The sequence below is a fragment of the Camelus ferus genome, chromosome 1 (genome assembly GCF_009834535.1).
Source record: "Camelus ferus isolate YT-003-E chromosome 1, BCGSAC_Cfer_1.0, whole genome shotgun sequence".
In the NCBI taxonomy this organism is placed as follows: Eukaryota; Metazoa; Chordata; class Mammalia; order Artiodactyla; family Camelidae; genus Camelus; species Camelus ferus.
This window is the reverse complement of record NC_045696.1, coordinates 28,294,347-28,307,319: the sequence shown is the minus strand read 5'-3', so window position 1 is coordinate 28,307,319 and position 12,973 is coordinate 28,294,347.

Here is a 12,973-nt window from a genome sequence, read left to right as displayed (position 1 = left end):
AAATGAAATATCATTATGTGTCAATTACTGGTGAGTGCTATGACAAAAAGTAGAGTGGAATAAGAGACTAGGTTTAAGAGAGGATTTTTGTAGAAAAATTTGTTTTTATTTGTCCACTTTTCCAGAGTCTGATTTAAGACTATTGATGCCCAAAGAAAAATTACAGGTACTTTACAATTCCAAAGTCTGATATTTAACAACAAAAAAATTCATTTGGTCACTCCTTTCTTGTGGAAAATCTCTGACCAAGATATAAGCTCTGGTAATCCTTTTTTTTTTTTTTTAATTAACTCTATTTTTAGAATAGTTTTAAGTTCACAAAACAATTGAGCAGAAAGTACAGAGAGTTACCATAGACTCCCTGCTCCCACACCCAACCCCACTGACATCTTTCACCAGAACAATACAATTTATCATCGATGAACCTATATTGACACATCTTTATCACTCAGAGTCCGTAGTTTACATTAGGGTTCTCTCTTGGTGTTGTACATTCTACAGATTTTGACAAATGTACAATAGCACATATTCACCATTATAGCATCCTGCAGAATATGATACTAAAATGCTCTGTACTCATCTTATTCGTCCTTCCTTTTTCCCAGCCCCTGGAAACCACTGACCTTTTTACTGTCTACATAGCGCTACCTTTTACAGAACGTTATATAGTTGGAGTCATGACGTCTTCTCAGATTGGCTTCTTTCACTTAATAATATACACTTAAGTTCCTCCATGTCTTTCCATGGTTTGATAACTCTTTTAGCACTGAACAATGTTTCACTGTCTGGATTTAACACTATCTATTCATTCACCTACTGAAGGACGTCTTTTTGCTTCCAAGTTTTGGAATTATGAATAAAGCTGCTATAAACATCTGTGTGCTGGTATTTGGGTGGTCGTAAGTTTTTAGCTCCTTTGGGTAAATACCAAGGAGTGTAATTGCTGGATTGTATGCATAACTTTGTAAAAACTGTCCAAATATCTTCCTAAGTGGGTGTACCACTTCCTAAGTGGCAGACCATTCATTCCCATCAGCAATGAATGAGAATTCTTATGCCCACATGATCCTCTGCATTTAATACTCTCAGTGTTTGGGGGTTTTGCCATCTTGATAGGCATTGAGTGGTATCCCATTGTTGTTTTAAGTTGCAATTCTTTAATGGCATATAATGCTGGGCATCTTTTCATATGCTTATTTCTTATCTGTTTTTCTTCCCTATTGAGGTGTTTGTTCAGATCTTTTGCCCATTTTTTCATCAAGTTGTTTGTTTTCTTATTATTAAATTTTAAGAGTTCTTTGTATATTTTGGATAACAGTTCTTTATCAGATATGCCTTTTAAAAACATTTTCTCCCTGTCTGTAGTTTATCTTCTAATTCTCTTAACAGCATCTTTCATGGACCAGAATTTTTTAATTTTAACATAATCCAGCTTGTCAGTTATTTTTTCATGGGTCACACATTTGGTTTTTATTTAAAAAGTCACCCCCACACCCAAGGTTGTCTAGGTTTCCTCCTGTGTTGTCTTCTAAGATTTTTACAGTTTTGCATTTTACGTTTAGGCATATGATCTATTTTGAGTTAATTTTTGTAAAGGGCTTAAGGTCTATTTGAGATTTGGTTTCAGATTTTTGCATGTCAATGTCCAGTTGTTCTAGCACCATTTTTGAAAAGACTATCATTTCTGCATTGTCTTGCCTTTGCTCCTTCATCAAAGACTATTGACTCTACTTGTGTGAATCTACTTCTTAAGTGTTTCATTGATCTACTTGTCTATTCTTTTGCCAATACCACACCGTCTTGATTACTGTAACTTTATAGTAAATCTAAAAGTCATGTGAAGATTTAAAATAAATGGTCAGTTAAATCTCCCTTGTGAGGTGACCTTTGAAAAAATATAGAGGCAAACCATGGAAATAGATTGAGGACAAATAGTTCAGGAAAAGGAAACTGCAAGTGCAAATATTCTGAAGAGAATCATCTTTGATTTTTTTTTTTTTTCAAAAAAAAGCAAAGTTGCCTTGAAAGCTGGGAAAGTGTTCCTTAGGAAGAGTGAGAAGACATAAAGCAGGGGTCATTGCAAGCACTGGGTCAGGTAGGGCCATGCAAGCCCTGTTCAAGGCCATAGATTGTATTTTAAAGATATCAGGACCCAGCAGAGGATTTGAGTAGATAGTAAGTGATATTATATGATTTATATTTTTAAAGAATCATCTGGAAGCTCATGGAGAACAAATATTGTGTCTTGCCTGGGGCCAAAATAGAAGTAGAGACACCATTTAGGGTACCTTCACCGCAGTCTAGTGCAAAGATAACAGGGCCACAGGTTTGAATGGAGCCATGGAGGTTTTGGAAAGTAACTGCATTTTGGATGTATTCTGAAGATAAAGCAGAGAAGATGGATTAAATGTCAGAAGATGAGATATGAAAGAGGAAACAAGTACGACACTGTAAATTTTGATCTAAGCACTTGATGAATGTAGGTGTTATAGAATTGAATGGGACACACTTAGGGAAGAGCAGGTTTGGTTAAAAACATGAAGTTCCATTTTGCCCACATTAGGTTTCATAGCTTATAAGAAATACGAGTGGAAATGTCAAGTAATCATTTAAATGTAGAAGTCAGTATGGTGATACAAATTAGACAGTCACCAGCACATAGATAATATTTAAAGCAGATAAGAGTCTGGCTCCACCAATCCACAATTTGAAAGAAATAAATGGTCAGTTAAATCTCTCTTGTGAAGTCACCTTTGAAAAAAATAAAGAAGCAAATCACACAAATATTATCACACCAACATGTCTTCAAGTTTGAAAATTAGCAACTTCATAGACTAACAGCTTACTATCAGTCCATTAATATGAACTCAAATTTCTAGTTAAGCATATACTGACCGGTGAACATATTCTTCAGTCTGCATAAATATAGCTTAGCTTTCCATCACGTTTATCTGTGATTTTCTGTTTATTCCTGTTTTATCATTTCTGTGACCTTTAAGAAAGACCAGGAGCAGAGGCATTATTTGGAGAGACAACTTGGTGGCCAAATTGGAATCACTACTGGAGATGGAAAAGAATTCAAGAGATATTATAAAAGCAAAATTGAAAACTCAGTTTATATTAGTTTCCTAGGGGCTGTTGGAACAAAGCACCATGAACGTAAGATAGGAATTTATTGTCACATTTCTGGAGGCAAGAAGTCTGAAATCAAGTGTCAGCAGGACCAGCCTATCTATAAAAGTTCTAGGGGAAACCCTTCCTTTCCACTTCCTAGATTCCAGTGATGGCTGGCAATCCCTGGCTTTTCTTATATTGTAATTGGATCATTCACTTCTCTTCTTCCATCTTCACATAGCCCCTGTCTATGTCTTCAGCATCTCTGTATTTTTTCTCATTTAAGGGGATCAGTCATTGACAGTTCAGACCGACTCTAATCCAGTATGGCCTCATCGTACCTTGATGACACTTGCAAAGACTCTGTTTCCAGATAAGGTCACATTTACAAGTACCAGGGGTTAGGATTTCAAAATATCTTTTGGAGGGGAGATAATTTAAGCCAGTTGAATGTGGGATGTGAGGCAGAAGAGACAAGGGGACAAGAGATGTAGCGGGAAAGAGGGAAAGAGGCATATGTTATTCCTAGGATCCTACCTAAGTGAGTGGCTAGTTGGTGCCAGACAAGCAGCCTTGGAAGGGTGGGAGATAATTCATAAGAAGTTCAGGCTCAGATATCTACAAGAGCTGGTTATATGTATCTGAAGCTTGATACATTTGGGGACAATGAATAGAGTCATCAATACATTGTTAATAGTGGAAACCATGAAAGTAAATGAATAACTGGGATAAATTAATCATAGTTAACATGCATTAAGCACTTACTGTGCCAGCCACTGCACTAAGCACTTCGTGTATATTAACTAATGTAGTCCTTACACGACTTTATATTTTGGTACAATTGTTACCCCTGTTTCACAGATTTGGAAACTGAGTCTTAGAAAGATTAAATACCTTGCTTAAGCTAGTAACTTGCTGAGGCGGGATTTAATACCAGGCTCTCTGAATACAGAGCCCGTATGAAAAATAACTTCTTTGAGGAACAGCTACAACAACAATAAAAAGATCGTGGTTTCCAGGAGTTTGGAGAGAGGGAGGGAGGAATGAATAGATGTAGCACAAGGGATTTTTAGGGCAATGAAGTTATTCTGTATTATACTATAGTGGTGGCTACATGTCATTATGCATTTTTCAAAACTCATAGAATGCACAACATCAAGAGTGAACCCTAATGTAAAGTAAGGGCTTTGGTTGATAATAATGTGTCCATGTTGGTTCATCGATTGTACCAAATATGCCACACTGATGAGGGATGCTGAGTGTAGGGAAGAGTATATGTCTGAGTAGGGAGGGCTATACGCCAACTGTCTGTATTTTCTGCTCAGTTCTGTTGTGAACCTGAAACTGCTCTAAAAGAATAACATCTATTAAAAAAAAAAAAAAGAAGAAGAAAAAAGAAGTCTCTTGATTTGTCAAACAAGAGCCACCAGAAGCAAAGATAAGCACAATCCCATACATGGCGTCATTGATGAAACAATAGTTGTTTAGCCTGGAGGTGAGATTCTCCTACTCTAAGGAAATTTTTCCTCTTCTCTGTAATTTTAGAGGACAGAAATATAGCCAATGGGTGGCAGTGAAGTAAGTCTAACATAAAATTAGAGCTGTCTAAAATGGAATCGCAAATCATAAGGCAAAATTGTCTCCTTATCCTTAAGATAAGGGGCACTCAGAAGATTTTTAAGGGATGTTTTGATGTTGGAATGATGCTAGGAGGACCTCTGAAGAACGTTATAAAGGGATGTAGGAATACATAATTATTAAGACGCATTCCAACTATGAGTTCCAACATTTAGTTTTTTTTTTATTTTAGGAAGAACTATATAAATAATTACCAAATGAATATGTATGAAAGTACAAATATGAAATACTGTAAAATTGTATTTTAAACACATTTATGCATAGAAAAAAACCAGAAACAAAAAATATCAAAATTCAAACTCATTATCTCTGAGTTGTGGGATTACATTTGATTAAAAATATTATTTTTGATTTTTTAATAGTTATCCAAGGTAGCTAATTTTAAAAACAGATTTTAAGTTGTAAACTTGTGAAGGCATGTTTACTGCTAAGAATAAAATATTCAAACAATTGTTGTAACATGAGATTAAAAATAATTTGTATTGACACAACTGTATTTACAAAGAATCTTGACAGTCTATTTATAGAGGATAAACTGAGGCCATGGTAATTTTCAGGCCTGGAACTACTATCTGTTTGCATCTCCAGTTCTGCAACTGATGAAAATGTGAGAAGTATTTATCAGAGAATTTTTTCCCCAGATATACTATTATTGCTGAGCGGGAAACAGTGACTAATCTTTTATATATACATACATATATATGTGTGTGTGTGTATATATATATATATATATGTATGTATGTGTGTATATATATATATATATATATATATATATATATATACACACACACACTGTAGTGGAAATTGCTTATTTAAACTTACATATTTCATTGAAGAACTGAGGTTAAATCCAAGAATTCCAGATCACTTAGTAAATAAAGAAAAAGACTTGAAAAATTTTTAGAAACCTCAATGTGTGTGCAAAGACCACCCTGAACTATGGAATTGAATATAATCATCTTTTTACCAGGCTGGATAAGATCCGAAATTTGTAATAAAAGATTTTATCAGGGCAAGGAGCCTCACTTTATGAAGAGTGCCTTTAATAACATTAGTTTTATTTAACTGTCAATTCTAAGGACTAAATTAGATGATGCTTGGTGGTTATCATATTAGCTATTAGAAATTAACAGCACTGAATCATAGCTGAAAGTCCTTCAATTTGTACACAGAGTTATTTAAAACAATGGACAATGGAATTATGGGTGTTTGAGGGTGTGTGTAATGAAATTAAGAGGCAGATTGGTGGCCTGAACTTTGTACAGGACAGGAAGATTAATCTTCTCTTTCAAAGCTTTCTTATATAAAATTACATTAAAGCAAGCTCAGTTCTTAGACCCTCTGACCAGAGATGTCTTATGCACGTATTTTAAATTATGTGCATATCATACATTTCCAGTTTATTTAGCCATATTCAAGCAAAACACCAGATCTGACTATATATGTATTATAGAGTCATCAATCAGTGTTACATAGATCCAACATTACTGGTTGTCTCAACTACATTTACATAGTATGTTCTACTGGTATCTGTAGTTGCATACTGTTTCCTAGCCACTTAATCTGAGAATCTGTATTTGAAAATATTCAATTGAATGTATGAGAGATAACGGTAGATAACAAATGTGTTTCATTAGATTGCACGATAGAAATGGAAATGTGGTTTTATGAGGTACCTAGATCATTATCGTTAAAATTATATCTTGTTTTTAATAAAACCATTGTATTTAAAGTAGGCAACCAAACCATGCAGGTTTCTTCTTTAAAATTTCCAATGGGCTGTATTTTGGCTAATTTTATTATAACTCTCATTCTGCATTATTATTCCAAGGCAGTAAAACCAGGTAATTAAATTAGCTGTGACTTTGCAACTAATTTTCAGATTTTTGAGAACATATGCTACTTTTCATCCTGTAATTTATTCAAACTTTGACCTGGCAAGTTTCCCCGCCTCCAAATTAACCTAAGGATCAATTTCACAGAGGAATAACATTTTAATAAAACTGAATAGCATAGTATGGATTATCATAAATGAATTCCAATATTCTTTTGATTGCGAATATTCCTGAACACCTGGAGAGGCAGATTTGAAATGGCAGGACACTAGCCAAACACAGCCCTTCCCCTTAATCAGTGAATTCATCATTAGGTCAATGTCAGTCATCTGAGGAGTTAGATTTTGGTTGCTTAAGGCATAACTTTTTCTCAACAACACCATTACAACTGGATCTTTTTCCAATTAGGGATTGTGTTTGGTTGCCTGTAACAGAAACTTGTCTTATGATCACATAAGGCTTAATTTTGTCAAATAGCATGAAGGTGCAGGGAGATAATAAATTGCCTTCTCTAAGCCACCCGAGTCCAGGCTCTTTCTGGATCTCTGCTCCCACAATCTTAACCCAAAGCCTTCCTCTGGATGTTCAAAAGTTGGCTTCCGTGCATCCAGATATTGCATCCTTGTTCCAAGGAGTTAAAAGGGGGAAAGACAAAGGGCAAAAGGATAGGAGCAAGGACAATTAAGTCAGTTTGAAAAAAACACATAAATAAAACAACAACAAAGAAACCTTTGGAGGAATCCCCACTGCCTGTCTTCGCTTACATCTCTACGGCGAGATGCTCATTAGACAGCTGCACCGAGTTGTAAGACAGGCTTGGCTGTGAGCACGTATAACTGGGGACACTGTCACAGAAAATAAAATCACAGTTCCCTTAAAAAGAGAAAATGGGTTTAAAAAAAATGGGAAAATGAGGAAATGAATATTAGGCAGGTAGGAGAGCCTGAGGCTGATAGATTCAAGAACTCCTCAACCTAAATTCTGCCTATTAGTGGGATGAAGTTTTCTCCCTTTAACCTACCTTCCAAATTACAGTTACTTTAATAACTGCTAATCAGAAATGTTTCTTTGAAAAACAACCTGAGAATTTTGCATCCCCTTTATTCCACTGACCTCCCAACCACCCAGTTCCAGTGGTCTCAGCATTCACCATGCCTAAGCTCTCACCAGCACGGTCGTGTCTGTTACCATGTAAAACTGACTCACTCCCAAGACTGATCTGTAAATCCCTCTCAGATTACCGTCTCCTGTCCTTTCACTTTCCCCATCCCTTTATTCTCACTGAATCCGATCTCTGCCTTCATACGTAGAAGCTCTCATACTTCTCCCAAGCCCAGTGAGCGATCAGATTCCTTCTATTTGCGAACTTTTTTCTCCTGTTCTTACCTCCCTGTATCACTGATCTGGCAACCCACAGTTTTATCAGTGCATTCATTTAATCAATGCACTCAATTATTTTCAACATGGGCTCTCCACAGAATGTCTGTCTCTAGGACAGTATGTAACAAGACTATATGTTTTGCTCTGTCTCAAGTTAGTGTGAATCTCTAGATGGTTCTATACAACATCCGCAGTATTTCTTCCCCCAAGCAACTAGGGACAACATGGCTGGGAGGCCTTATTTTCATACCGCCACCATCCCAACAAGTGCCCGAGGCATATCCTCTTTATGTTTGGTACATTGTGTGTGCCTATGGAGGGGTGAGAGTCATGAGATTCTGGCAAGTATGGCCCAAGGAAGGACTGAGTAAAGGTTTAAGGAAAACATGGTGATCAGAAGAAGAGATTTTGCCTTGTCCCTTGCAAATATTTTCTCCAAAACGTATATTCTCTATATTTTGATAAGGAACCAGAGACAGTTAAAACTGATGTTCATGTCATTGCAACACTTACTTAAAGCAATGAGGCTAACAAAGTCTAGGTGTATGAAAGCGTAGGGATGGAACAGGCATAGGGAGGAGAGAATTCCCTGGAGGATGATTGATACCTCAAAATAACATCCACCCATCCCACAGTAATGAAGAAACCATCTTCTGAAACCGTCTACTTTCCCTTACGGTCTGGATCCACAGTATTAACATTTTCCAAACTCAGAAGAAAAGCAAATATTTGACACTGAGTGTTCACCTGTCAATTCTAATTCAATGATATGAATATAGAAAGAAATGTTTTATGAAGTCTCAGCAATGCAAAGGACTCTTTCCACTCCCCTAGACCACGGATGCAATACCCACTACACATACGTCCCTAAACCCCCTAGACATGGACAATATGAAATATTATAGGAAATATTTTTCAAATGCTGAAAATTAAGTAGTTCATCTATATTTCTCAAAGGACAAAACTGATCAACTTCTCAACCAAATCATGAGAAGCAAAGAACTCACAATAGAGAATAAATCCTTCGGCAATTAAAAATTACTATGGCTCTTGAAGTTGAAAACTTCTTGATATAGTTACTCAGTGCCAGAGAATTCATTCTCACTAGATCTGCTTTGTTAACATGGGCCACCAGCCAGCACTTCCATGAACTTTTTGTTATAGTGAACTTTTTATTGCAGTGGTGCGTGTAGGAGGGATTTGACCTGTATATGCCCCAAGAATTCTTTTCCAGACTATAATTCACTTTGACAAGGCATTTAGATACACAGGTATAATTTAAATAAGGACACCTCCAGGCTTCAGAAACTTATACCATCTAAAATTACAACCATTCAAAGGAATAATTGTTTGGCTTCAAAATAAAATGTTCAGTAATGCATTCAGTAATTTTATTTATAAAATTAATACTTACTACTTATAATATATAGCTTTTATTGGATATAATGCCAAAAATCTGAATTCTAGGTCTCCCACTTGGTACAAATGTCATTTGAAAAAAGTGGAGTTCTTTTTGTATAAATTCTGTATATTTACTTTTCAGATGCTTGTAATATTAGATCATAGAGCTATTTAATTCTATAATCTTATGGTCTAAATTTGGACATAACAGGAAAAAGATTTTTTGAACAGAATTCTTGTAGTATTTGGTTTAATATTCTAGTAAAGGTTAACATTAAGTAATATATGAAATCTAACTGTGATCTATAATATCACTAAGAGAGAGTGAAAACTTACTGATTACCTCCAATTATGTGCAAGATACTTTCTAGATGCTTCTTTTGCTTGGGCTTGAGGTGAGATATTAAATATGTATGTGTGTGTGCATACATATATATATATGTATGTACAAGTATAGTTATATGTAAACATATTTAATTATAATTCAAAACATGCAAAGCATCACAAAACAGCCCAGGAGACACACTTGTTAAGTCATGTCTTAAGCTAGTGCTCTTGTTACTCAAGTATGTATTGCATCTGTCATAAAACTGGCAATGGACTTTTCACCTGGATTAAAACTCTTCCAAGATTCAAACCAGCAGCAACACTTCACACAATCAACCGTCCTTGGCCTCCCCATCTTCCACCTCCTACACACACGTTTTTTGCCAATGTGAAGATGGTGAAGGATCACTATATCCTGACCCTAATGCCCTTTGAAAAAAATTTTGGTGGAGGAATAATCGTTAGAACTTTGGTCAAATATTCTTAGCTTTGATCTTTCAGGCACACGTGAGGGTGCCTTTCTTCCCTTAGACTTTTCTACTTTTGGAATCTAGGTTGGCCTTATAATTCATTTTGGCCAATCAAGTGTGAGAAGTGCTATTAGTCACTGTAGGGAAAAGTTTTTAAAGCCAATTTGTGATTCTTCATTCTCTTTCTCTGGCAACAGTCAGGACACTGGCATGTCATCAGCCTGGGTAACTTACTGACCACAATAAGCAGGAACTCCTGCCCACCATGATAGACACAGAGCATGAGTGAGAAATAAACCTTCATCATTTTAAGCCATCAAGACTTTTGAGTTTTAACTCTGCTTCGTAAGTTTAATATTACATCATAAGTTTAATCAATACTACTGGAAAAGTAAACTTTCTTCTCAGAGGTTGAACTGTCATCTAACACCTGGATAAATAACCACAGGGAAGTATTACTTTAAGGTCTGGATTCTTTGTACTAGTTCCTTCATTCAGGAAACACTGGAGGGTCACAATGGTGTTGATTGCCTTGCTAGGCCTTAGGGTACAGAGATGAATGAGTTGTGGTCTTTGACCTCAGGGATCTTGCATTCCAAACAGATTGCTGATATGTGATCAGATAAATAGCAAGAAATCAATCCCATGCATTTGAATTGGCTGTGTAGTTGGCCAAGCACGTTATGGGAACCATGGATGTAAGAGCATTGTCCTAAGCTGAAAAACTATTGTATGGAAAAAAAAAACCAAGAAATGTTGAAAAGCTCACTGTCACTGAGAAACATGTCAATACCTTAACCTAATCATTATATATATATATATATTTATATCCAGTGAAAAAGAATTGAAGTTTACGTTTGTATTCCTTTATTATTTCCACTTACTTCGAGACAGCAAAACAACAAAACATTTGGAGGTTGTGTAACCATCATCAGGGTCATTTGGAGCTCCATCTTACACTGAGATAGGGTTTCTACAAAAATAATTTGAAAGCATCTTTTCCCTGATTCTATTTATTTTGGTTTCAGAGAAATCTGGATGTATATGATTGAACAACTTGGCAGTTCATTAAATTGAATAATTTTGAATATCTGAAAGTTGGTAATTTATCTTCCATTCAGCTGTGAGAAATGAATAAAGCTGTATAAAGCTTTCAGTATAAAATTCTTTATTATCCTATATTTCCACTAACCAAGTCCAGGTAGGAATTCTTCTTGATACCAGGTGACCTATTGGATGGAGAAATGATATTTCATGAAAACAATTATCAAGAAAAGTTGTAAAATATTCATTAGCACTCTCTGCTACAGTTAAAGTTTTATTTACATTTTATCCAAGCTGTATTTTTAGTAAATAAATTAAAATACACTGATAGGTAACTTTTTGCTTCTTCTCTGCCATGCAAAACCCTAAGTCACGTCAACTGAAATTCCTATCGGTGTTCCTACTCTTGTAGAAAAACTTAGTATGTTGGTTGCTTAAACTCTTGCCACTTCCAACAGCCCATTAAACTGTATGCCCAAAAGAGTCCATCACAAGGCTAACTTTCAGCATCAGTTGAAATTTACTTTTTATATTTTAGGAAGTTTAAATTTTGTTATTTTGTGTTTTAGAAAGATGGTCGGAAACAGGACACTGCTTCATGGTATCCTTTTTCTTAGTACCTTATATAGAAATTGTGTGGGAGGCACAAACTGAACCATGTCTAGAATAATAGCCAGCTTCCCCTCCCTCAGTGATCACAGCACTTTATGTTATAAACTTCCCATGTTTGGGATTACACACTCTATTTTGGGTGTCTTTGTAACTGCCACTTCTCTTTATGTCTGAGAAGACATTTTCAGTTCCTAGTCATTGGCTTCATTTAAAATTGTTTTTCACGTGTCCTGGTCCATATGCTGAATGCTAGGCAACTACTATTGGTGACGTGGGACTCTGTATTCCTGATTCCCTCGATGTATGTATGGCTCACTAGCTCCTGTCTACAAGCCTTTCTAAAATACTTCATTTCTCTTCCCTACTTAGTCCATTTGCCACATTTCAAGTTCTTATTTAATACTCTTCATTTCTAAGGGCATTTTAAGATTAATCTTACTTGAATACAAAGATGTTAGACTCTTGGGCAGTACGCGCTCAAAAGAAAAATCTCTTAGTGTTAATTTAGTGCTTCTCAAACTTTAATGTGCATATAAACCAACTGGGGTTTTGTTAAAACGCAGATTCTACAAACCTAACAAGCTCCCAGGTGCTGCCACTGCTGTGGGTCCGAGACCACACTTTGAGTAGCAAGGTGTTAATCCATCCATATCTGACATCATCTGGGAAGGATATAATCGATTATTCAAAATATTTACTGAACACCGACTATACCAGAAACATCAAACATTGCACTGTGCCAGATTCCAGTAATCACTGGAACAGGTCAGCAAAAGAAGTCAAGGTTTCCACTTTCATGGCATTTAAATTCCAGTGGAGAAAATAGAAAGTAAATGAATGATAACATAAACAAACATTTTGATAAGAACAATAAGGAAAATAAACACAATATATCCCATAGAGTACATGGGAAACATCTAGCTATCTGAAATGTTTAGGGGAGAAGAAGTAACAATTCAACAGTGAGCTGTAGAAAGTGAAGGAACCAGTTATACGGAGCAGAAGAAAACAGCCTCTAGAGGAATCAGTCAGTGTGAAGTCTTGTCTAGTAACATTTAGAGAACGTGAGATATTAGAAAGGAGACCAAACGTGGGGAGGGTTCAGCTCAGTGGTAGAGCGCGTGCACGAGGTCCTGGGTTCAATCCCCAGTG